Source organism: Ceratotherium simum, chromosome 16, assembly GCF_057802395.1.
Source record: "Ceratotherium simum simum isolate JZ-2026a chromosome 16, ASM5780239v1, whole genome shotgun sequence".
Taxonomy (NCBI): Eukaryota; Metazoa; Chordata; class Mammalia; order Perissodactyla; family Rhinocerotidae; genus Ceratotherium; species Ceratotherium simum.
Genome location: NC_141915.1, coordinates 53,817,495 through 53,843,934, shown reverse-complemented (window position 1 = coordinate 53,843,934; position 26,440 = coordinate 53,817,495). Strand labels below are relative to the sequence as shown.

General features: G+C 46.2%; 1 protein-coding gene across 6 annotated transcripts in view; it reads left to right on the top strand.

Moving 5' to 3' along the window:
• SLC39A11 (solute carrier family 39 member 11) overlaps positions 1–26,440 on the top strand; it is a 369,359-nt gene that overhangs the window by 266,872 nt on the left and 76,047 nt on the right. The gene's annotated exons all lie outside the window — the stretch shown is intronic.

Here is a 26,440-nt window from a genome sequence, read left to right as displayed (position 1 = left end):
ATAAGCTTCAAACTCAACATGTTAAAACCTTGAGCCTGCATCATTGGCTACAATCTCAATTTCTATTAATATATAAACTCATTTCCCCAAAAAAGGAGTGTGTTGTCCTTGATCTGTTTTCTTTCATATCTAATTGATGTTCAATTGCACCTTATAAATGCCTATGAAGTCCGTCCTCTACCTTCCATCCAGACTGCCTCAGTCTCCCTCAGTTAAAATCTCCTGAGCAGAAATTTAGTGGGTCCCACTCTGTGCTCTGCTACAGGGTTAGTTAGGTGTGCTTCCTGTACTTTAGGGAAGGAAAGAATCCCCTAGACTCGTTATTTCAAAACTGTGACTTATGTTACCGTGGAGCTAAGTAGGCCCAAGATATGAGGAGGGCCCAGAGGGGACCATGGGGGAGGCCAGAGAGGGCCTCCTGGAAGTGGGGACATCTATGCCTAGTCTTAAAGAGGGATGAAGAGTAGAGAAAGAAGGAGAGCGTCCCGTCGAGGGGAATAAACAGCAAGCACTGCTCTGCCAGGTGTAAGGCAGTTTGGGTTCATACCACAACTGCAAGCAGTTGGGACTTGCTGAGGGATGGCGTCTGATAGGAAGTAGACCAGAGGAACAGGCTGCACCAGTTCCAGAGGGTCTCTTATGACATGCGTGAGAGCCGGGGCTTTATCCTGTAGGCAGTAGACAATGCCATTCTGAGGGACACTTTACACAGATCACTTCGGCAGCATCTTGGGGAATGCATTTCGAGGGGAGAAACTAGAGGTATGAAGGACTGGTTAGGAGGCCATTCCAACAATCCGAGGAAAGTTAATCAGTGCTTTGTTATTTAGGGCACTGTGGCTGCTACGGACCCCTGAAATACAGTGGCTTATGTAAGATAGGAGTGTATTTGTGTCTTGGTGTTTATGTGCCTTATTCCAGCTACAAGGGAGGCTAGGAATAAAGTCTCTAGCTTGGCAACCCTGTGCCAGCTCAAACTGTGCTACGGGGAAGGAGGAGAGAGTGCATTTAGAGGCAATGGACCCAGTCTCCCACAGTCATGATATTAGAGATACTGCTGTGGTAGATTCAACATGTATAGGCTTGGCAGTTGACTGTCTGGAGAAACAGGAGAGAGGGGATAATTGAAAATGCCACCTGTTTCTGACTCAGGCAGACAGGTGTTGCTTCAGGAGAGAGGGGAAGTGTGTGAGAAGGAGGGAGGCTGACAGGAGAGATGAGGCATCTGGTTGGGATATGTTGACTCTGAGCTTCCTGTTGCTCCTCTTGGGGGAGATGTCCAGCTCTTAAACTCGAAATGCAGCTGTGAGCTCAGGGGGGAGGTCCCGGCCAGTGATATGAAGGGGCAGGCAAGAGCACAGTTAGAGGAGGCCCCTCCCAGCAGGGCGCTGACTTAGCTCCCTCCCTGTCTCCTGTCATTCCGTCCCAGCCCCTAGCTCCAGCCACACCGAACTCACCATTCCATCAACAGCACATGCCCTCTGAGAAAGCTGAACCTCCACAGGTAGCCGTACACTCTCTCTCTGCAGGATCCTTGCCCTCTTCTCCCCCTGGCAAATCCCTGTACATCCTCTAACATCCAGCTCAAAAGCCATCTCCACCATGAAGACTGCAGGCACATCGGAACATCTCTATGTCAAGATCAGAATATCTCTAACATCACTGAGATCCTACATCTCATTCCACTGTAGGTCCCAGAGGCTCAGCACAGAGGTGTACAGATGTGAAATGCAGCTGAGCATAAGGATGTGGCCTTTCCCAGCACGGTCAGCTGCTCTCTTCCGTGGGCTCCCAATCACTCCAGCATACATTACTCTAACTCGCACCTGTGTGCTTACGTGCTTGTCTCCTCACCACCTAGGCTTGGTGTTCTTACTGAGCAGGGACTGGATCTGACTCCTCTTAACATCGCCAGGGGCTGCCTGGGGCTCGGTAGATGTCTGTAAGTCAGTTAATAAAAGAGAGTGTGTAAAGACATGCTAACTTTCTTATTGGGCTGTTTGGAAAAATTATTGAGGGGTCTAGAGTCTTTGAGGAGACTTCTTGGGAGAAGTGGGGTTGGCAACTTGACCTTGAGGGTATGTGGGGTTCTTACAGACAAGGGATTGGGAGAGCATGCAGAGCTGGGAGAACAGTGGGGGCAGAGGCACAGAAATGGGAATGAATGTGCCTGTCAGGATGGGGGACCTCAAGGCCGCCAACCTTACTGGGACAGAGGATTCCCCCTGGGGAGCAGAGGAGAACGTCTGGTTTAGTAGAGCAGAGTGCTGCCTTGGTGGGCAGGGGGCTTAAACATCAGCAGAGGAGAGGCAGCAGGGAGCTGTGGCAGGTTCTTGGGGAAGGATGTAATTAGAGTGTCACTTTAGAGAGAGGAATCTGAGAGCAGGGTGCTAAGAAGCTGTTCAGATAATTCCAGAACGAAGTGATGACTGTCTTGACTGGGGCTGTGGTGGTGTAAATAGAGGAAGGAGGGAATCCGAGAGGCATTTTGGAAGAACAGACAGTTCTTGGTGACATACTGGTTTGGAGGCCAAAAAGGCAAAGATGGATAACTCAAGTTTTCTATGTAGTTTCATTGGTGGAAGTGGTTAATTTGGGAGGGAGAGGTGCCTTTGTAGGGCAGGAGAGATAACAGGCTCCCATTGGGACCCATCCTGTGAAGGCAGGGCCTGCTAGGAAGGCTGCAGGCAGCACGGGTCCATCTGCAGCTCTGTTCTTTTACGTAGGTTCTGTTGCCACGTTGACGGGCTGTGACCTTGTCATCCATCTTCTTACCGTGACCCCTGCATATTCAAATGAACAGTAGAAATTTCAATGACAGTTTTAATGACACTTGGTGGAGTTGTGCATTGGCTCTTTTGCCATCTTTCTCGACCCCATTGACTACTTCCCCTCCCAGCAAAGTGGTAGCTTCAGATTCTCTCCCTAGAAGGTGTGTGTCAAGGGGCTTAGGCAGGTGTGTTAGTTTCCTGTGGCTGCCATAACACAGTACCACAAACTAGGTGGCTTCAGTGTCTCACAGTTCTGGAGATAAAAAGTCCAAAATCACCGGGTTGATGAGGTTGGTTCGCTGGAGGCTCTGAGGGAGAATCTGTTCCATGCTTTCTCCTGGCTTCTGGTGGCTGCTGGCAATTCTTGGCTTTCTTGATTTATAGACACATCACCCCAATCTTGCCTCTATCTTCACATCATCTCCTCTGTGTATCTCTGTGTCTGTTTCCCCTTCTCTGCTCTTATGAGGACTTGTCATTGGATTTAAGGTCCATCCTAATCCAGGACGATCCTGACTTTAATTATATCTGCCAAGAGCGCTTTTCCAAATAAGGTCATATTCATAGGTACAGGGGGTTAGGACTCAGACACATCCTTTTTGGGGGTGAAACAGTTCAACCCACTACAGTGCAGGGAGTCTTTTTATAAATAGAATCTTTGTTCTTTTTTTCCATCGGGGATGCGTGGAAAGTCTGAAGCATTTTCCCACGACCAAAGGTACTGAAATTGTTTTCTTTAAAAACAACAGCGTCCTGTATCTGCCCTTGTTCAAGAATATTGGTAATAGCAGCTCCACTGTCTCCCCGCTGTCTACATAAAGTTGGATTAAAAAAGAAATAAAAGGGCCGGCCTGGTGGCATAGGGGTTAAGTTCACGCGCGCTCTGCTTCGGCGGCCCTGGGTTCACAGGTTCAGATCCTGAGTGCGCACTGCTTGTCAAGCCATGCTGTGGCGGCGTCCCATATAAAGTGGAGGAAGATGGGCACAGATGTTAGCCCAGGGCCAATCTTCCTCAGCAAAAAAAGAGGAGGATCGGCATCGGATGTTAACTCAGGGCTAATCTTCCTCACACAATAAAATAAAATGGTGGAAACTTCAAAGCATTGAGATGCAGGTGAGAAGATGAGCGTTAGTTAAAAAAAAAAAAAAAAAATCATCACTCCCCAAAATTTTCTGGGAGAAGGGATTCTCTGAAGTGAATTTTCTTGTCTTGGAGGGAATGGAGCAGAAGAGGAGCAAAGATGAGAATGGCCGGTTCAGGAAGCAGCATGACGATGGAAATGCTTGTCGAGTTTCCACACGTTTCCTCACGGAACTAGTAAATACGACTTTGTCATGTGACGTTCACTTTGGTGATGGTAGTGTATGTGAAGCATAGGAAAGAGGAGAGACTGAAGATGCCAGACCAGTTTGTGAGAAGAGCTTGGGCTGAGATGATGAGTGTGGGATAAACAGAAAGAAATCAATTCAGGAAATATTTTGAAGAAAAAAATGAACGCTGATCCAATATAGAGAAGAGAGAAAGGTGAGAGAGCAGTTGTGGTCTACGTGGGAGGATGAACTTGTTAAGTGCAGGGATTGCTCTGACACACTTCTCCGGGGCCCCCAGCACATGTGGTAGACATGTAATAAATACCCCCAAATTGAATATTGCCCCTTTCATCCTAACTGTCGGTTCTTAAGTCAACATGGAGGAGTTCTTGCCGGGCCCCTCAGGAAAGCTATATTTCCTCATGATGTGGTCATGCCCCAGCTCAGGGATATTAAAGTCAGCCCCCAACCGAGAAGAGAAACCAGGGCATTTATAGTAGGTCTTGTTTGGGAGGTGTTTTCCGAGAAGGCCGTTGACCCAACATTTAACCTGTATTAAATCAGGTTCTCCTCTCCTCACTTTCTTTGAACAGTGTTGGCCCACTCAGAGGACTAACTGTGTTTCGGGGTTTTTTTTTTGGCATACTAGAGTCCACAAGCTGTTTGAGTTAAAACAAAAAAAGTGTGGTTTAGTCCCTCTTCCCCTTGGCCACTTGCTGGGCTTTGGGTGCACAGACCAGGGGGGATGGTCAACGCTCAATCACTGTAAGAAAGAGGTCCATGCTGGCCTTGTGAGTGGGTCCAGGGTCATTGGGAAAAGAATCCCCTGATGCCACGTACTCAGAGTAGAAGGGGGTGTAGACTACAGGTAGGCATGCCTCCTGGGCCCCTTGTACTCCTTGCCCTCTTGGGAGGGGAGTAGCTGCAGGAGATCAGTGTTGGGTGGGTGAGGGTGGGGGATGTTGATGGCATTCCCTTCCCCAACAGCTGCCATGAGTGAAGTGATGGGGTGGTCAGTCAGAGGAGCTATCTCTTTAGTGCTTGTGCTGGAGTAGCAGAAGCCTGCCAAGGATTTATTAAATGCTTCTTATGTCCTAGGATATTTGGGAGGCTCTCTAAGCCAGCCCCCTAAATGCCTTCTAAAGGCCATCCTGCCAATTGGAGAAAAAAATAGATGGACACTAAGCGAACATCTGTTTTTTGTGCTGAGAGCCTGATATAATTCATTCCCTGCCCCAGAAAGTTCGACAAGGTCAGGGTAGGATGGTCAAAGCTCTTTCATCGTGAGTGCAGCTGGGTAACAGGAAATTAGGGGTAAAAGGCCTCTGCATTTCAAGAGAAAGAGATCAGAAAAATCCTGAAGCACATGGATTTAACCCATAAAAAAATGCTTTAGTCCAGAATACTGTTTATTCTTAGTCTCTGCCCAATTCTAAGAAATTTGGTTATCTGCTTCCTAGACCTTCAGTGGATGAGGAAGAAAAACCAAAGGAAACTTGAAAGGGAAAAGGTCTTGCTCTGTGCAGGCCTGCTGACAACTGTGAGATAGGAAAGCATATGCCCTAAGGACAATGAATCTGACATAAAATCGATGACACATGTTGCTCATACAGACGCCACCTCGATAAACAGACCAGCTGGGGGTGGCTCCAATGAGGGACCTGACGTTCCCTCCTACCTCCAGATGTCTGAAGCCATCATGTTTCATGTCCTCACACTGTAATGAACGTTTCTGAGATGATTCTGAGTCATCATGCAGAAATTAAGTTAAATTAAGGATGCAGGAAAATGAATATTGCCTTTGAGAACAGTTTCTATCAAAATGAAGGAAAATATCAATGCTTTAAGAGTAGATCCTCAGCTATAGGAAAAACCATGTTAATTAGACTGGCTCCCCTGAGTTTCTGAGTAACTGAGTTTCACTCCATGAGGGTGTGTGCGCTGATCACCGTGGCCAGCCTGCGTGGCAGTGTGGGCCAATGGCTGAGACCAAGGCCAGCTAATCAGCCCATGAAGCCTGCCGTCTCTGCAGAGCTGTGTGGGCTTTGCCAAATTCTATCACCTTTCTAAGCGTCTGTGGGCCTTTCTGTGAAATGGTGGTTCTAACATGATCTCCCTTGTCAGATGAATGAGAAAATGTACATAAAGCATAGTGCCTGTTCCAGAAACTTCCGTTACTATTTGTATTAGTTTCCTAGGGCTGCCATGAACAAGTACCACAAACCGGTGGCTTAAAACAACAGAGGTTTATTCTCTCACAATCTTGAGTCTAGAAATCTGAATTCAAGGTGTTAGCAGGGCTGTGCTCCCTCTGAAGGCTCTAGGGAATTCTGTCTTCCTGTATCTGCCCGCGATCCTTGGTGTTTGTGGCTTCTAGATGCATCTCTCCAGTCTCTGCCTCCCTGTTCACATGGCCTTCTCTTCTCAGTGTCTGTGTGTCTCCTCTTCTTGTAACGACATCAGTTATTGGATTTCGGACCCACCCTAATCCAATATGACCTCATTTTAATCAATTACATCTGCAAAGACCTCGTTTCCAAATAAAATCACATTCTGAGGTTTCGGCTGGACGTGAATTTTTGGGGGGACACTATTCAACCCAGTATACTCTTCACTGGTGTGATTTACAGTTTTCTGAGCAGGATCCCTGCCAAATAAATAACTCCCTCCCCCACCCCACCCCATCCTGTCTTACCTCGCAAGCCACAGGAGATCTGAGCCTATTAGCAGAACTTCTTTCATTGGGCTTAAAGCTTTGTCCTCTGTTAAAATGCACAAATAGTTCAATGAGGATGTTGTTGTTGTTACTATTGTTGTTGAAGTCTTTGTTAAATACTAAAGCTGAACGTAAATGTGTTTATTCAGGCCTCATCCCAAATCCTATAATAATGCAATTTACAAAGCAGTTCACACTTGACCTCAGCCAATCCTCACTGCCCCCTAGAGAAGTAGGCAGATCAGACGGCCTCATATTACAGATGAGAAGAGTGCAGTTGAGAAGGGTCACATAGCAACGAACTGTAAAAGTTGACTTCTAAGCCAGTAGTAGCCAGGTGAGAGGCCAGCTCCTTGCTTCGCCATGAACAAGCTGTTATCTTCGGTCTCCGAACCACTGTTTTTCCACCTGTAGAACGGAATGGATAACATCTTTGAAATGCTGCTGTGAGATTTAAATTAGATCACATGTATGTAACCCTGGAAATTGCCCAGTAAGTGCTAGTTTTTCTTCTTCTCTGTCTAGCAGTTGTCTTATCAACCACCTGTCTCCCGGTTTTACTTAATGCTTGCCCTGCATGATCCTGAGATGGCTTACATTTGGGAAATGTCAAGTGCAGTGGTGGGGGTGCATGGGAGGGGAAAGAATGGAGACAGTGGCTGTGGGTCCCTGCAGGATCCTAGCATCTGTCTCGGGTGGGCACCAAGTGGGCTTCCTGGAGGGTAAGTCCACTCTGCCATCTGGCATTTGTGAGCGCATGTCCTGGTCCTGCTGTTTGTAATGACATCTCCCCCAAGCAGGGGGTCTTGCGCGTCTGTAATTCCCAGTTCTTCCCAGACCAGCCTTATCCAGGGAGAGGTAACATGTGGCAGCTCCGTGGGATCTGCCTGGAAAAGAGGGTTTCATAAATAACTTAGAGCCACAGGGGGCCCTAGGGAAGCACTGATGTAGGAGTTCCGTGTGAATATCCATGATGGTTCAGAAAGAAGCACAGATACAAAGCAGGCGAGCACCAAGCTCTCCTCAGCAGAAGAGGGAGAGCCAAAATCTCATTCCTAATTTCCAGCCTGGCTCTGTGTTGAGTGCTTCCATCACTGGACTCCAGAGAACCATGTCAGCTTGGTCCTTCAAGACAGAGCAGAAAACGTGCCTTAAGGCAGTCTGGCCTTGAACTCAGGGAAGGGTGATTCCTGTGTGATGAGACTTGAGAGTCACTCTTATAGCCCCACTCCCTGTAGCTGCCCCCAAGTAATTCCTTGATTGATTAGTCCAGTACCGCCATGATCATCTTGCAGGATGCAATCCCTCAGGAAAGACTTTTGTTAGGAGGCTTCTTTTAGGATGTAGATCTTCCCACTGGTTCTGCCGTATACCCCGACCTTTTTACCTTGTCTGGCTGTGCCCTGGACCTGGGTCCCCATTGCCTCCGATAGGCAGTACTAGACTCCACCTGACATGCTTGTTACAAATGCAGCTTCCCTGTCCCTTTTGCGTATCACTGAATCCAAGTATGTATTTTTGAGGATGGCCACAGATGATTCAGCTGCAGCCCATCTGAAGACCAGCCAGGGGGACTGCTCCAAGGATGGTGGCCAGGGGGGCACCTCAGCCTACTGGAAACCAGGCTGCAAGGCACCAGGGTCTTTGGTGGTGCTCCAGGCTTAGAACCACAGAAGCTGTTATAGAGACAAAGGTGAGCTCCACAGTGGAGGATCTCGGGGCTGTAAATGGCGCTGTTGAAAGAAGGGGAGCAAAGAACAGCCTGGGATGGTGGAGAAATGGGTGCTCACGACATTAGCTGGAGCTTTTTTTGTTCACCATGTGGCCCAGCACCATTACTCCCTTGACAATGAATGCCTGAAAGTTAGACAGGTGTGAATCAGAAGATTGTCCAGCCAAGGTGAAACAGAACAGAGAGGAGATGCCTCAATGCCTGAGCCTCGTGGAGAGAGAAAGCAGGGAGAGGAGAATAAGAAGATGGCATTCTCTGGGCTCCAAGTCACCCTGGGCTGATGGGATGTACCCTTGACCTTGGCCTAGAAAGAAGAATAAGGCAATCCAGTCTAAATGACAAATGTATACAGCTAGATCCAGACAGCTGGGAGATGTTCAAACCACAGGCCACTGTTTCCTCTTCAAAGAAGCTTTTTAATTTTTTAAATAAAGAACGGGGTACACAAAATGGCCCATTTGTCAGCAGTTGATTGGGTCACGGCCTGGCTGATTGGATTCTTAAGGCCAACTGACAAACCCAATTAATGCAAAATTGGGAGTTCCCCTCTAGGCATGACTTCAGACTAGTCTGTTGACCTTTATTTGGTGGAAAGGGTCTTAGCAGGGTCTTGGCGGGCTCAGGTTATTCCGGGGAGATGTAGCCTTGGCCAGTTTAATTACATGCTGCTCTGGAGCTACTGTTTTGCAAAACGAAGAGCTGTAACGGAAGACCTGTTATTTCGTTGCTTGGAAACTAGTGCTTTTACTACCCAAAGTTGTCACCAAGCCTTTCTCGGGTGGCAAGGCGAGCTGCCACAAGCTCTCCCAAGTCATAAATTTCTCAGGAGCCAGGCATAAATCACTGGAGCAAGAAGATGGAGACTTGGGTGGAAATTGTCCCATTACAGGCAACTTGAGACCCTGCAAGGGGCGAGAGCCTGGCTGGTCCCTGCTGCTGGCTCCAGCTGCCTGTTACACAAACATATCCTTGTTCATTTGCGTTTCTGTGGACCAAGTCGCCATGCGGAGTGAGGATGGCTACTTATCTAGAGAACAGAAACCAGGAGTGATGCTGTGACCTTTTGCAACCAAAGAAATCCAGAGATCCAGAGCGGTTAGTTGGAAGCCCAGGCAGCTTTGACTTCACAGTTGTCGCCACTAGCTCTTCTGGCGTTGTTAATGTCGTCCTTGCTCCTTGACTTAAACACATCTGGGCTGATAGGAAATATAGATGCCTCCCAGTCCAGGCTCTGTCTGTGGAGTCAAAAGCTGTGGGGAAGGTCAGTGTTGTGGTCTCTAGCCCCCACCCCTCCTTGAAGAAGTGTCTACCTTGTTCATGGTTAAGCCTGAATTTTTTTCCCCCAGGTCTATAAGTCAGTGATGGTAAAATTGTTCAGGTCCTCTTCTGGTGGTTATGGAGGTGCTCAAGAGCTGTGGTCAGCCTGGGGCCAGGTCACAACCTGTGCTTTCGGCCACACTGCAGCGAACACCACACCATGATATCCCATGCCTGTGTGCTGGAGGAAGATGGTCTCTCCCTGTCTGTACAAGATATACCTGAAAGCAGCAAACCAGTCTATGGCTAAAGCATGCCTCTCCTCAGTTGTGCCAAGGCATAGCTTCTCTAACCAGCTCGTTCAGATCCAAGAATATCTGTGCATCTCTGTCTCTTTTATCTTCCCCATGTTCTCTATTCTTTTGATCATTCCTTCTACTCATTTCACTCATTTGTTTCATTCATTTATTCACCAGCCATGAGCCAAGCCCTGTGCTCGAGAGACAAAACACGAACCTGACCACAGGAAGTCTGACTTACCTTCCTTTCTGTCTCTCCCCTCAGCCAAGCCCTGCCAAGTGGGGACTGGTCTCCCTTATTCATTTCCTCACTCCACCAGAACCACAGGCAACATTTTCTCGAGCAGGGGCAGTAATTCTACACGTGGGTTTTGAACATTCACTGTGTGGCTTCCAGAGCCATGAAGATACAGACGATGCCCAAGGCAGGGCTGTGGTCCCAAAACCCAAGTAGCTTAGAGACCGAGTAAGGGTAGAGGGGTGACATATAAAAAGTAGACAGAGAAAAATAAAGGGCAAATATGTATGTCATTGTGCTAATCCCGGGGGTGCTGGTGGGCTGGAAAGTCCCAGAAGGTCTTGAACTTAGATGTGCCAGTAAGGGAACAGAGTACTCAGTTATAATGAGGAAGGAACAAGTATGGCATGAAGGATGGGAACCCCAAAGACTGCCCTTACTGGGGTGGAGGGATAACAGCAGATTCAGGTAGGAAGTATTGGGGAGTGAAGTTCAACCCCTTCCAACAGGACCCCAGTTAGTCCTGCTCAGCCTCCTGAAGATCAGTCTTGCAGGGAAGGATTATTGTCCAGTGTTGTTGGAAAGGGCTCAAGGGGAGGAGGGAGAGTCCAGGAAGTAGCTTTCATCTCAGGTGTGTCACCAGGCCAGGTGAATGAATGACCTGGAAGAATAAAGAATGAAGTGTCTGGATACTCATATTTCAGTGAGAGAAGGGGTGGGGAGGGGAGGAGGATGTGGCCGGTTGAGATGGAAGAAAGCTCCCCTCCCCTCAGGAAAAGGAGCGCTGGGTGGTGGAGAGATGCCCACCCTTTTGGGGAGCGGGGGATGAGGGTGGGAACTTACTCTATGCATCACCACTCTTGTTTTCCCTCCAGGCCTTTGACACCATATCCATTTCTTTTTCTGATGACTAGTTTATTGCGTTTTTAAAATTAACACGGTGTGAGATGTTACATTTTCCTTGATTGTTTGACATCTAAAAGGTAAAAATCATTCTCTCTGTAAATCACACATTGATTTCTCTCATTTCTGAGGCAGTTGGCCTCAGCCATGGCTGATGGGCACATTACAGCACAGTCTTGTTTTATTAGGAATCTGAGCCATGTGCTATATTATCCATTGTCATGTCTTCTCATTGATGGCGTCTGGTGTGAAACCAGAGGCGGCTTCAAGAAACTTTAAAGATAATCAATCAGACCACAGAGACTCAACTCGGAGGCTCTGTCATCCAGGGAAGGCTGATTCACCAGGAGAGGAGGCCACCTCCTGCAAGGTGAGCCTGCAGGGCCAGGCGTGCTGCGATTCCCCATTTCCTCTTCTGAGTCAGCTCCTATAAGGCATAACACACCAGGCGACTCTCAGTGCACATCTGTGCTGTGGTTCCTCACTGTTCCCTGAAGTGTAGGGCTGTTGTCAGGATTTTTTTTTAATGAGCAACACATAAAAAATACAGAACAGTACCTGGCATGTAGTAAATGCTAAATGATGTTGACTATTATTTTTGTCATCATTAATTATAACCAAATTATACATTTATAACAATCCCTTACAGTTTACTTATGTGCCAAATGTGGATGAGAGTGCCAGCTTGCCTTGTAAGTGTAGGATATACATGTGTTTGCCATCAGCAGCGGCTCAGTACACATTTATTGAATGAATAATGCAGACTGTAAACTATAAGATCTGAAAAAACTTAAGGCATTTTTTGCTGTTCTTCTAAATGCATGGTGCTGGTTCCAAATGCATATGTTGCTCTGCAGGGCATTTGTTGGGCATTTCACTCTTGGCCAGTGTGATTGGTGTATCAGCTCAGGTCCTCTGAGAATCAGGTGCCAAGAAGGGATTAGTTGTGCAAGAGATTTGTTGGGAGAAATGCCTGTAAGGATAAAGAAGAGGGAGCAGAGGTGGCAGGGAGAGCCTTCAGTCTGTGATGCAGGCCTGGCCCCTGTGAATGCAGGGGAACGAAGGAGGACTGGGGAGGAACAGCACATTTCCAAGAATGTTTCGGTCAGGACAGCATGGGAGGAGGTCCTTGAGCAAAAGACGTCATCTAGGAAGAGTCCCACATCCTGCAGTGGTCCCCCCATGTTCAGCTGGAGGGATGCTGGGGATGGGGGGCTGGGAGCAGCTGGAGATGGGGGGATATGGTGGCGGGTCCTGAAGAGCAGCAGCTAGGCCATCAGTCACTGTGTTCCCCACAGCAGGAGATCTGAAGGATGCATTTTTATGGCCCCTGCAGATGGTCAGTGGGACTCCACCCGGGACCGGCTGTAACCTCCAAAGACAATGAACTGAGAGTGTCTGCTGTTTTTCTCCTCCCACTTTGGTTTCTACTACTCATCTATAATTGGTGGACAGAGCTCTAGGTGTGTTTGCTGAAGCTTCCTCTGGAGGAAGCAAAAGACTGAGCAAGCTCCTGAGGGTGAGCAGGGGGCAGTTAGAGGCAAGACAAGGGATCATCACAGATTGTGAGGCTCTGTCCAGCAGTCCTAGTGCTGAATTCCAATAGACAGCTAGTTATGTGAGGAGCCGACTGTTTTCCTAGGAGAATTGACATCCCAGGAAAACACTGAACACATTTGCCACAACCCTTTGGCAGATAAGGAAACTGAGGCTAAGAGCCAGAATGGCACATCTAATCCAACACCACTGCTGCCATTTTGTTAGTGGCCAGATCTGAGAATTCACCTTTGGTTTTCTGGCACCTGGCCCACTATTTCAGGCACCTTGAGGGGCATTGTAGTTTGGTGGAAAGATAGGGTACCTAGAATTCTGAGCATCTGGACTGGCATTCTAACTTCCTAACGAACTTGCTGAGTGGTTTATTCAACAACATATCAGTTTGGGAACCTTGCCCAATGCTGTTGGGGATTACCAAGGCATTAAGAGCAGATCCCTGTTCCAACGTGCCTACAATTATCACCACCAGCCCAGCCTATCTATAAAATGATTCTTCACAAAGATCAAAAAGGTTGGGGTGGTATCTGGAAATAAAGCAGGTCTCTTTCCTATTTCCTTTGTGGTTTGTTAATCAAGGAACTGATTTATTTCAAATTTTCCAATAATATTAGATATGGTGGTTTTACATCTAAAGAGGGCACGCATGGGTTTTTTTTTTTTTTCCTGCACCTTGCATTCTTTTTATTGTGGTAGAATATACATAACACAGAATTTGCTGCTTTAACCATTTTAAGTGTACAGTCTGTGGCATTAAGTACATTCACATTGTTGTGCAACTATCACCACCATCCATCTCCAGAACTTTTCCATTTTCCCAAACTGAAACTCTGTCCCTATTAAACAATTATTCCCCATTCCCCGCTCCTCCCACCCCGCCCCCCGCAACCACCATTCTACTTTCTGTCTCTATAAATTTGACTACTCTAGGTGCCTCATATAAGTGGAATCATACAGTATCTCTCTTTTTGTGACTGGCTTATTTCACTTAGCATAATATTCTCAAGGTTCATCCATGTTGTAGCATGTGTCAGAATTGCCTTCCTTGTTAAGGCTGAATGATATTCTGTTGTATGTACCTAATGGGTTTTTAGAGGTTGTGAACCTCTGCTCTGTTGTAGCACAGATGAGAGATAACACTGGAAAGGTTAGTGCCACGCAGGGCAAAGGGTTGTTGACTATCATGGGCTCTGGGATCTTCCCATATAGTATTAAGGCATTTCTCTGAGTGAGAGCCACTGGCTAATAGTATGAACTCCAGGCCATGTAGGGAGGGCAGTGAGCAGTGAAGGATGGCCCGGGGGAAGGCGTTTGAGAAATTCGATCTAGAAGCCAAGCAGGATCCCTGCTCTCTCACACCTGGCCATCTCTCAGAGGCTGGCTGGGGTCCAGCTGCACCAATGACTGTGCCATATGCCAGCGTTAGAGAAGTGAGGAAGGGCATGCAGGGTGGAGCTGGCAGGTCTGATGGTGGGAGAGGCGGAGAAAGCTGACCCCAGTTCCTGCGTCAGAGGTAAGCACAGCCCCAGAGCAGGATGGCTGCTTGAGTCAGCAGCTGGAAGACTACTCTCAGGCTCTGGGGTTCTTCCAGGCTACCTTGTGGCCCCAGGGATGGCCACAGGGACAGAGGATGCTAGGGCTCCGTGAGGGCAGTGTTATTTCATTTATCCACTTATCCTATGTGTGCTAAGCATTTACCTTGATGCTGGAGATCTGCATGATGATGGAGGAAACAGACACAGGCATGCCTTACTCAGAGCTCTAGTAGAGTGTGACAGTGCTCATCTAAGCCACCTCTTCTACAAAGCTCCCATGACAATCCCATCAAAAATAGCTCACATGGGGGCCGGTCGAGTGGCGTAGTGGTTTGTTTGTGCGCTCTGCTTTGGCAGCTTGGAGTTCACGGGTTCAGACCTACACACCACTCATCAAGCCATGCTGTGGTGGCATCCCACATATAAAATAGAGGAAGATTGGTGCAGATGTTAGCTCAGCAACAATCCTCCTCAAGCAAAAAAGAGGAATATTTGCAACAGATCTTAGCTCAGAGCCAATCTTCCTCACCAAAAAAAGAAAAGAAAAGCTCACATGGAATACTCTTCCCAGACCTGGATGGTTTTCCTTTATGACACTTATTATTACCTCACCTTATATTCCATCTCTTTGTTTACCTGGTCTTCTCTGTCTCTTCTACAAAAAAGTAGGATCTGAAAGAGCGGAGACTATTTTATTTATTGCTGTCTTTGAAGCACCTAGAGCAACCACTGACCCAGTGCAGGTGCTGAATAATTACTTATTGAGTCAATCAGCAAAAGAAATAATTGCAGTAAACATACAATTTAAATTGTGGTGAAGGACAAGTAGAAGGTGCTATGGGAGTATATAATGGGCATGCCTGACCTAGTTTGGGGGCTGGGGGAGGTTTCTCTGAGGAAGTTACATGAAAACTGAGATCTGAAAGATATAGGTAGATGTTAACTAGGTGGGCAGAGTGGAGAGAGGAAGAGCCACAACCAGAGGGAGCAATGGTTCAAAGGCCCTGTGGTTAGAGGAAGCATGACTATTTGTAAAATCCAGGGAGCTAGAATACAGAGAGAGAGAGCGCAAGGGGTAAGACAGACAAGGCCAGATGGTGCAGGTTACCATTTTTGCTTCCTTCTAAGTGTGAAGGGAAACCATTGGAGGGTTTCAAGCAGAGGAGAGCCAGGCTGAGATCTGTGTTTTCAAAAGGTCCCATTGACCCAGCAATTCCACTCTTAAATTTATGCCCCAAAGAATTGAAAACAGGTACTCAAACAAATACTTGTGTATGAACGTTCATAGCAGCACTATTCATAGTAGCCAAAAGGTGGGAAGCAACCCAAATGTCCATCAGGGGATGAATGGATAAATAAAATGTGCCATATACACACAATGGAATATTACTGAGCCATAAAAAGAAGTGAAGTACTGCTAAATGCTACAGCGTGGATGAACCTCGAAAACATTATGCTAAGCAAAAGAAGCTAGACATCAAAGGTCACATACTGTGATCCATTTATATGAAATATCCAGAATAGGCAAATCGAAAGATACAAAAAGCAGACTGGTGATTGTCAGGGGCTGGAATGAGGGGAAGGAATAGGAGCGACTGTTTAATGGGTGTGGGTTTTCTTTGGGGATGATGAAAATGTTTTGGAACTAGATAGCAGCAGTGGTTGCACAACATTGTGAATGTACTAAATGCTACCAAATTGTACACCTTAAAATAGTGACTTATGTTATGCAACTTGTACCTCAATTTGAAAACATAAATGCACCATTGGCTTCCAGTTGTCCAATGTAGAAGGCAGTGCCTTGCACTAGTAGACCCTCAGGCAGTGTTTGCTGATTGTGATAACTATGGAAGGAACAGCTAAGACATCCTTGTGTGCCCAGTTACCTCTACAACACAAGTACTGTCCTACTTGAGGCCATCCTTGAGTGTTTGGAGGCAAAGGCCCAAACCTCTCATGGCCAAACCAGCCCAGAGGTCTATAATTCAAGGGCATTGCAAACATATTGATCAGTCCATCTTTACCTTCAGCTCATTGGATGGAAAGAGCACCTTCACCCCTGTTTCACGGTGGGAAAACTAGGTGCCTGTCTGGGGTGAGGCTGGGGTGGCCTCTCTGGCCCTTGGTCAATAAGAAGATAAAAGAATGAATGATCTCTTTATCCCTCTTTGGAGAAGATAAGTGAATCCATGAAAACCAAAAGTTCCAGGGACTGGAAAATACTAATGTACCTGGAAAACATGTTTACAATTACTAGAGTTTTTTCCACCCAGTGAGGGATAGGGCTGTGATTAGACCCCCTTTGGGCAACAGTTCCTTCCAGACGAGTTGTCTTTCAACCTTTACTGCAGCTGCATGAGGGACGGCAGTTATGGCCTGCATCACATAGTGCCCTGTAGTTGGGGAAACCTTCCACATCACCATCTCACTCGATGCTCACTGCAATCTTGTGGGGGAGGTGTTATTACTACCCTCCCTGGTCCAGCACTGAGGCCACTAGGGCCCTACGATAAGTGATTCACGGAGGACACTCAGCTGGTAAATGATCTGAGGCCACTTGGCAGCATCCTCATTCTTAAATTTACATCCCACTTTCCACCCTAAGACCCTGTGGCCTCTTTTGCCAAGAGGCGCTCCTGGCAGCTTGGTGGTTGCCATCCACCCTCTAGCTGCTGATTGTGGAGGAGCCTGGACAGGCTGATAACTGGAGTGCTGTCTGGGCTCTTGAGGTTGATGAAAGATTTCCCATTATCTCCCTACCAGCACGGGGTCAAGTTCTGAATCAGACTGTCCTCTGCAGGATGAGGAAAAAAATCTCTCTTTGCGAGTAACCTTAGAACACAAAGATAAAGATAAAACTGACAAATATGTCATTACCAGCTTAAAAGATAGCCGGCTTGTAGTTGACCTGCTTTTAAAATTTGTGGCTGCAGGGGAATATTGCTGGTGATTTCATCTGAAAGGAAAGTGCCCCAGCCCTGGCCAGCCCAGCTCTCCAGAGCTCCTGGGCACAGTTCTCTGCATGCCACTGGTGGGTGTCCCCAGTCAGACTGACCTGATTCCAGCCTCACTGGGCAGATGGCCCTTTGTGGTGGGTCTGCAGAACCTTGTGCCTGAACTCCCACTCCCGCTCTTATTCATTTTTCTCTCTTATTTCTGGGCTGAAAATTGCAGATGTGTTCTACAACTTCCACAAGATCAGGATCGGACCCCAGCTCCTGAGCTGGTAACACAAGAGTCTGATAACATGCCCTCCAGGATCCCTCCAGCTTATGTATGCTCCCCCCTTACTCTGTCCAGCACCAGCCGTACACAGGCTGTGTCACTGAAGATGCCAATCAGGCTCTCCTTGTTGCCTGAGACACACCACTGGGGCTACCTTAGGGGAAAGTGGTCACTGAAGAGGTCCACAAGGGCTAGAACAGTAAGAGGAGAGCTGTCATTCCCCCTAGTGACCCAGTGCCTGTAACCAATCCTATAATTACCCACCAAGGGGATCCACTTCGGTTATTGTTGTGGATGAACCAGGGGACATCTTGGGGCAGGGGGACATGACTCTAAAGTGTAGGAATACCCCCTTTGCCCTTGGTGAGTACAGAAGAGCTTGGCCTTTATTTCCACCACTGCTTTACTGCCATGAAGGCCCAGGGTTTGGAAACCAAAGGGGACCATGCAGCATACTGCTCCCCCGAACTCTCACAGAGTTTCTGAGACCCCAGTTTCTGTCTCCCACCTCCCCCAAAGGTCAGCCATTCTGACAGTCCCTCACATGGCCACAAGGAACTTCCTGAGCCAGATCCCTGCCTGAGGCTGAGAGAAAGAAGACAGGGAAGTAGTTGTGTGAAAGAGGCCTGGGGTTAGTGCCCCAGGGCCTCCCGTTGGGCTCTAACTTCAGAGCATATGGCAGAATAGCACCAAGCCTGAAGGAAATCAGACACTGGTTCCGAAAGAAATCAAATAAACCTTTATGAAGGTAGACGGGAGAGGACCAGACAAGCAGAGGCAATGGAAACAGTTGACGCATAATCACATTTGCCAGGGTGACCTGCAGGCTGCTGGGAGGCAGGCTTTGAGAATGGAATGGGTATGACCAAATGGGCTGGGTCTGCCTCGCTGGGCTGGGCACTGCCTATCTGCCTCCTGTCCTGGAAAATTCTGTTAATCCCCAATTCAAAACTCACTTCTTCCATGCAGCCCTCACTGACTCCTCCAAACCAACCAAGCTGGTCCTTCCACCTTAGAGTGAGTGCTGTTTCCTTGATTAAAACACTGGCATTTCAACATGTCCCCACTTCTAAGCAAATACCTGGTACTGAGTAAGCTCTCAATAAGTCCTTTGGGTTAAATGAATAAGATAGTCGAATGATGAATTTACTTTTATTCAAATACAGAGATGTGATGTGTGGGGGCACAAGTTTGCGAAAGGCTCAGAAACCTCTTAATTATTTTAAATTCTCCCTAACAGTATTTCCCAAAACAAGTCCCACAAAACATAGGTTCTATAAGTTGTTAACAGCTGTTATCTAATAAAAAGGATTCTGTTGTCAAGTATGTTTGGAAGACAAAGTTGTACAGGTTTCTTTACTGCAGAGAATTCTTCGAGCCTTTAAAATGTTAATAAGGATTCTGAATCTCCAAGAGAAGAATATTCAAGATTTCCAAAACTCATTAGGTTGGACTATATGAAATTGCTGTTTTTTAGCTAAAAATAAAAAAGGACACTGATTAAATAGCGGGCATTTCAGATGGTTCAATCTAATATTTGACTATAGAACTCTTTTAAATTGTCACTAGTGCTCCATGGAGCCCAATTTGGAAAACATTGACCTAGGACATTGGTTTTCCTTTTGGGGGTGAGGAAGGAGATGGAGAGGAAGGGGGAGGGTTCCTGGAGGAGAATCTAAGTCACATCAAAAGCCTTTTCACAATGTAAACCGTCTCCCGGGAGATTCAGGTATGACTGTCCCCACCTCCACCCCCTGGCAGCTGCCTGAAAACCACAGTCTGAGGAGAGAACCTCTAGAAAGACCAAATGCTTATCTGCTGGAGGTCAAGGCCTATTTCCTCATCCCCAACAAGCAGCAGCCTAAAGGGGCCCTAAAAGTCAGAAGAGCTACAACGAGCAATAAAGAACATGAATGATCACCAGTCAGACCCCAGTGAGGCTGGAACTTCCTACATTCGGGTTGTCTGTCTACAGTTGAAGAAGAGGGTTGTGTTTGAGTAGGGGTAGTGGGAAGGGCTGCAGTGAGTCTGAGCAGATGAGGTCAAGGCAGCACACACCACTCCTTTGGGAGACCCCAACAACAGCATATCCATGGCCTCCTGGGTCCTTATGAAGGCCAGGCTTTGCCAACTCATTATCTCTGGAACATCCTAGACTCTCCTAAGACTGGGTCTACTGGGGCCAGTCTACATCTGCTCATAACTTGCCCCAGAATGGAGCTCTGGTCCCTAATTAACAGCGGCCTCCGATATTCTTTCCTCCTCATTATGGAAATAGCGTGGCCCTGCCTGCCTTTCTCTCACTTCATCCTTGCTGTTTGATGCCTGTTGATCTGAGAATTGCAACGTGCTTGTAAGGACATTGCAATCAGCCAGCAGATAGAATTCCTTTTCCCTGGGGATGAAGGGTGATGGTTGGGGATCCTGACCAAACCTACATTTGATCTTAGACAAGTGGAAAAGAGCAGAGTTGGGGCTTGACAGACATGGGTTCAAAGCCTTGTATGATCTGGAGCAAGTTACCTACCCTCCCTGGATCTAGCTTTCTTATCTTTAAAATGCAGACATTGATCGTATCTCCACCCCGGAGTGGTGGGAAGGATTATGTTTGAAAATGTGAAATATAGTGGCTAAAAAATAGCAAGTGCTCAAAAGACATTACCTTCCCCTTTCATTACTTCTGAGAGTTGGCATTTCCTTCCAGCTCTTGCACTGAGACACTTTAAAAGAAAGTTGGGAGGCCTGGGGTAGAGTTTGGTTATTAGCATGATGTTTTATTTGGTTTAATTTCGTTGACCTTAGCTAGAGCATGCACTCTACAGTTTGCATTGTTTTATAGATTAAGTCAGGACAGAATACCCAGAAACAGGTGACAAAATGGCTGTTGATTGGAAAGCTGTGTGGTAAGGGGGCAGTCGGGCCCATTGAAGGAGATTCTAGCAGAAGAAACAGTCGGATAGGAGGTTGAGCAGGTGCCTTTGTCAGAGGATTATACTCTGGGATTTTCCCAGTGGGGAGGTTGGAAGGCAGATTGTTGAGTGACCCAGCGGCGTGGGAGGCAAGGTGAGTTCACAGCCTCCTGAGGGAGAAGGGTGATTTGAGTTGTCTGCAGAGCTGGTTCCAACATGGCTGTGGGTGAGGCTGTGTCACTGGTTTCCTTGATCATGAATATCTGATCTCAATAAAAATGAAAGGATGCATCCTGTGTTGATCATGTCAATACCGCTGACAGCTCAAGGCGTCCTTTGAATTGTTTCCTGTAGGGGTGAGTTGATGCCGAGCTACCCACATTTTCTCACTCAGAGTTGCTGAGGGTAGTGCATGAGACTTAGGTGACTGGGGTGAGAGTGCAGCATCCCACGTGGAAACCAAAGCTCTCTCTCTGTCTTGGAGCCCAGGACCCAGCTTCATAAACAGGAGGGAGCAACAGGCCCAGACGGCTCCAACAGGCTCTTTGCTGAAAGCAGATTATTTGCCTTGATGTCTTTTCTAAACAGCATACGCTAAAATATGCTCCACAAAATCCATATATCATGGGACCTGTCAGGAAAAAAACAAAAAAGGATTCCATGGCCAAAGACATTAGGACAATTGCTATGCTGTACTTCTTTGGAAGATTCACAAAACACGCATACAGATTAAAGACATCTGCTTCCATACCCACACACACATATTTATATGCCCATATATCTGCACAAATGTATCTGCATTATAAATATACATACATACATATAAGTGCACAATAAATATATGTACACACATGCACATGTATAAATCTGTGTATGTATACATATATGTATTCATATGTACATGCATGTATACATACATATATATATATGGGAGGGTGTATATGTATTTAGGGTCAAATGTGTTTGACAGGCACTTTCATGAAATGCTTGTTAACATGTAGCAGAACTTGCAAACCCCAGAATTCACTTCGGGAAATGCTGTCCTAGGTCTTTCTCGGTTTAGTTGTTTTAAGTGGGTTCTGGGTAAGCCAGACTTCTGACTGGAATTATCGGCAGAGCCAGGCTTCTTTGAAAATGTTTCACCTACTGGTCACAATCTTAAAGGTACATCCAAAGCAGTGTCCCAAAAGGAATTGCCTGTAGCTGTCAGGCAGGTAGAGAAATCTGAGACCGGGCCAGGTGTAAGCCTTCAGGGAGTAATGGCGCCTTCAACAAGCGGAGAAGGCATGCCCTGCCTAGAGATGTTCAATGTTTTGAAACTGTGAACCTCCTCGTAGGCCAAGCTAAACTCTGCCATGACTCCAGCACAGCCTGCAGAGAGGAAGGCTTGAAACCTTTCCCCTACCCAAAATGGACAGTTTTGGAATAATAACAAGTTTAGGGCTGGGAGAGATGTCAAATATTTGAACTTCCTGTGGCAATGTCAACGGTGACGTCCCTGAAGTTCGTTTTCTGCCCCTGCCGAAATATTTCTGTTAAGGGGAGCCCTGATTCGCAAGGCATCTGGCTCTCTCCACAGGTAACTCTGATTATAAGGGAGTGCTTCCTTGTATGGAGCCAAGAGCCAGCCCCCTCTGTCTTATCCTGGCCAGGTCTTTATACCTAAGTTCAGAACGTTGCACTTTCTTAAATGTCGTATCTGAGCTAAATGTTTTAGCTCATTTTCCATCCTTCGAGATATCTATATCTTGTTTCTATCCAGCATAGAGTGTTCTCAGTTTTGTCCTCTCTCATAATTTTTCCTTTTACGTCCCGCTAAAGTTGTTGAGGTTAACATTGAATGGACAATAGCAGTGGCTGAGCCATGTGGCTTAGCTTTACCTATCGCATCCCAGGATTGCATAAACTCATTAATTTACACCTACTGAGTATAGTAACTCAGCCAATTATGAATTCATTTAGCTGCACCATGATGCCACTGCATTGTTTTGTGTGGTTCATATGGCATCATGAGAATCAGTAACCACGATGAAATCCAGATGCATTATAATTTTTATCCTTTGCATTCTCCAGCTCTACCAGTTAAAAATTAATCAAAAGAATTTTGTAGTTAGTTTGAAATGAGTTATCAATGAATCTGTGCTGCTATCTCTTGATTGCCACTCCTGTGTGTTTGCATATTTTAGAGATTTATGGTCTAGACTTTTAATAATCTGTTCTTGATTTTTTATGGAGGATTACTAACAATTTCTTTGGTCATGTGATTCCTGTCTTCCCTTGAATCGGGTCTTACCTCTTTTTACGCGTGAGAGTTTAGTTTCGTCCGGCCACTCTGGGCTGGGAAGCGCTTGTAAGTCTTAACCTCCTTTTTAGGACGCTGACCCACACTGGGATCACCACATCGTCACCTGCATCTGCCATATCCCACTTCTCTATCAGCTAACTCTGAGCTCCCTACTGTCCGGAGAGAGCCCCTGTCTGTTCTGCATCTCCCTCATCAGAAACACAGGATTGCACATTCCAGGCACGAGAGCAGATTCTCCGTGGTGGGACCAAGAGAGGACAGCCTGTGTGCGGGACCTGCTAATGTAGCTGCTCAGGGGAGGATTTTCCGAGCGCCTGCCGATCTGTCGTGGGAGTGTCTTGGATCAAATCTGACATTAATTAAAAGAAGGCCTCTGGGCTTTGAGCGCCTCGCTGGCTGAGTTGCATATTTTATTAATATTTGGCATTTATGCCGGACCTTAAATGTGCCAAGTGTTTTGCCGTGATTTATGAGATCATCGTTGCTGCTCCTTTGCTGGGTGGTACCTTGTTCAACCAGCTGTCAGTGATTTGTTGCAGGTGCATAATGAGATCCAGGGCCATTCTCCCAACTCCTCTGCTCACTGGCTTTTCCTGCTTTTGTTTGCTAGTTTTAAAAATACCATTGCTTTATCCTGGTTGGTTTAGTCCTAACTTTCCTTCTAGCTTCTCTGCCCATCTGCCTCCCTCTGCTGCCCACCACCTCCACTTCCTGACTTCCTTGTGCTTCTTCGTCCCTTTGCAACCTGCTTTCATCTGTCTCTTTATTTTTATTTATTTATTTATTTTTTGATGACAGTTCGTCCTGAGCTAACATCCCTTGCCAATCCTCCTCTTTTTTTGCCTGAGGAAGATTAGCCCTGAGCTAACATCTGTGCCAGTCTTCCTCTATTTTGTATGTGGGTTGCCACCACAGCATGGCTGATGAGTGGAGTAGGTCCGTGCTGGAATCCAAACCCGCAAACCCGGGCTGCTGAATCAGAGCACGGGAAACTTGAACCACTTGGCCACGGGGCCAGGCCCTCATCTGTCTCTTTATTAACACTTTACTTGCAAAGGTTTCCTTTAACTGATTTCCAGACAAGTTCATAGACCTTTTCCCGTTTCTCATCTGTGACCTCAGCAGCTATTTGAAACCAGCCCCCCACACTGGTTCTTTCTCCTCCCTCTGGGTCCCTGTTTGTGTCCTGAGCTTGACATTCCTAATCAGAGAGACCAGCGCTGAGTTTCTATATGGCAGACTGGCCCTGCCTGACTGTTAGAGTGTTATGAGGATTCAAGAAGGCAGGCCTTGTGAAAGGGTGCTCTAGTGTTTTAGCATTTATACAGCTGATTTAGGCATTTGTTTCCATGTATTTAGGCCACCTTTCCAGTCTGTTTCCATCCACACATGTGTGAATTTGTGTGTGCATGTGTGCATGCACAGTCACACCTGCACATGGTCCCTTTCCCTCACACCATTGCTGCATTCCTGTGTGTGTGAGCTCACACCTGACGCTTCCTTTCGTTCATACCACTGCTGCATCCCTGTGTGTCTGTGAGTTCACACCTACACACACTGCCTTCTTTGCACACCATTGCCACCCCTCATGTGTGAGAGCTGATCTGTTCCCAAGAGAGGCTCTGTGTCTCCTACATCATTTTCCTGGCAGATGTTACCTGGCTGTGGCCCATCACTTCTCGTGTTTCTGCTTAGGAAGTAGCTGTGTGAAGAACGTTATTAAATCATTTTCAACACTGTAGTGGTGTTGTAATCTAAAAGTCGAAGGCACTTAACGTTATTATTCCTATACGCTCCTCTTCTCTTCCTTGATCCTCCCGCATCTTCTCTGCCCCGACTGCCAAGTCGAAGCAATAACCTCATGAAATGAAATTTTAGATTTGTCAGGGAGGCCTGTTGGGGAAACAGATTTGTATAACCGCAGAGGAAGCCCTCTCTAGCTTCCTAATCAACCTACTTCTGCATCTGTGAATATGCTCCCAAGCTAAGGATCACCAGATATTTGAGGAAAGCCCAGAGGATGGGAAAGAAGAACCAAAATAAATAGGACAACCTACGCTGGAGAAAACAGATAACCCAGGAGACAAAAGAGAAGCTTGTAAAAATTCTAAGTAATATTTTAGCTGATTCAAGAGGATGTTTATTGTACTCATAAAGCAAGAACTGACTATAATGAAAAAGGAACAATCGGGAAATAAGAGAGAGTTCCTCAAAATTAAGACTATAATTGCCAAACAAAATTTTTTCAAGTTAAGTGGATAAACTGATAAGAATGTTTTGGCTGAAAGGCCATGCTGGTCATCTGGGAGGTAAAGTAGAAAACAATCCTCCAGTTCATAGAAACAAAGTCAAAGATGTAAAATGTGAGTACAGACATGTGGGGACATTTTTCCTAAGCTGAAAAAAAACACAACCTTGCAGCTCCTAATGCGGAGTGGTGTGAATGAACAAAGAGCTCCCACTCAGATGGATCTTGGTGAGATTTCAAACCTCCAAAAACAAAGATGAAAAGTTTTAAGAGCTTCCAGAGAGAAAAATCAGCTTAACTACAAGGAACTGAGAATCAAATTAGCATCAGACTCCTCAGCAGCAACACTGGATACTAGAAGATAGTGGAATGGTGCCCTCAAGATACTGAGGAGAAGTCATTTTTGACCTAGGATTTTCTATCAGGCCAGACTACAGTCATGTACCACATTATGTTTTAGTCAATGACAGACTGCTATACCATGGTGGTCCCATAAGATTAGTACCATATAGCCCTAGGTGTGTAGTAGGCTGTACCGTCCAGGGTTGTGTAAGTACGCTCTATGATGTTTGCACAACGACGAAATCGCCTAACGACGCATTTCTCAGAATGTATCCTCATCGTTAGGCAACACCTGACTGTATTAAGTCACAGAACAAAATGAAAATGATTTTTACATATGCAAGGACTCAGAAGTTTATCACCTACTCATCTCATGAGCTCAAGGAGACCCTCTAACAAAATGAAGAGGAAAACAAGAAAGGGGAAACATGACATGTAAGAAAGGTGGCATTATAAATGCTGTGTGGTTCCTGTTTTATGAGGTACTTAGTCGAATTCATAGAGACGGAGGTGGAATGATGGTTGACAGAGGCTGAGGGGAGGGGGATGGAGAGTTACTGCTTAATGGGGCCAGAGTTTCAGTTTTGCAAGAAGAAAAGAGTTCTGGAGATGGACAGTGGTAGTGGTTGCACAACAGTGTGAATGTACTTAATGCCACTGAACCGTACACTTAAAAATGGTTAGGATGGTAAATTTTATATGTATTTATCACAATTAAAAGTAACAATATAAAAAAGAAAGAAAGAAAAGTGGGATCTAATTAAGACCTAGAAGATGGGAAGAATACCAGAAAGAATCAAGAAAGAATCCATTGGGCCTTGATTCTTGGGACCATCTTCTTCAAAGAGGAAGAGTTTAAAGCCTTAAGACTGTTTTTCCTTCTCCTCATATAGAATATATGTAGTCTCTGATTATGTAGAGAATGATATGTTATCATCTCAATATTGTAAATTCACCTTTTATTTGAATTGCATTTTTTTGAATTAGCCTAAGAAAAAAACGTAGATGAAATATATCTATAGAACAGTATCAAGTGCTATAACTTTGGTAGAGTAAAGGTGGAAAGAAAGCAGAGGTAGGAAGAACGTAGACTCT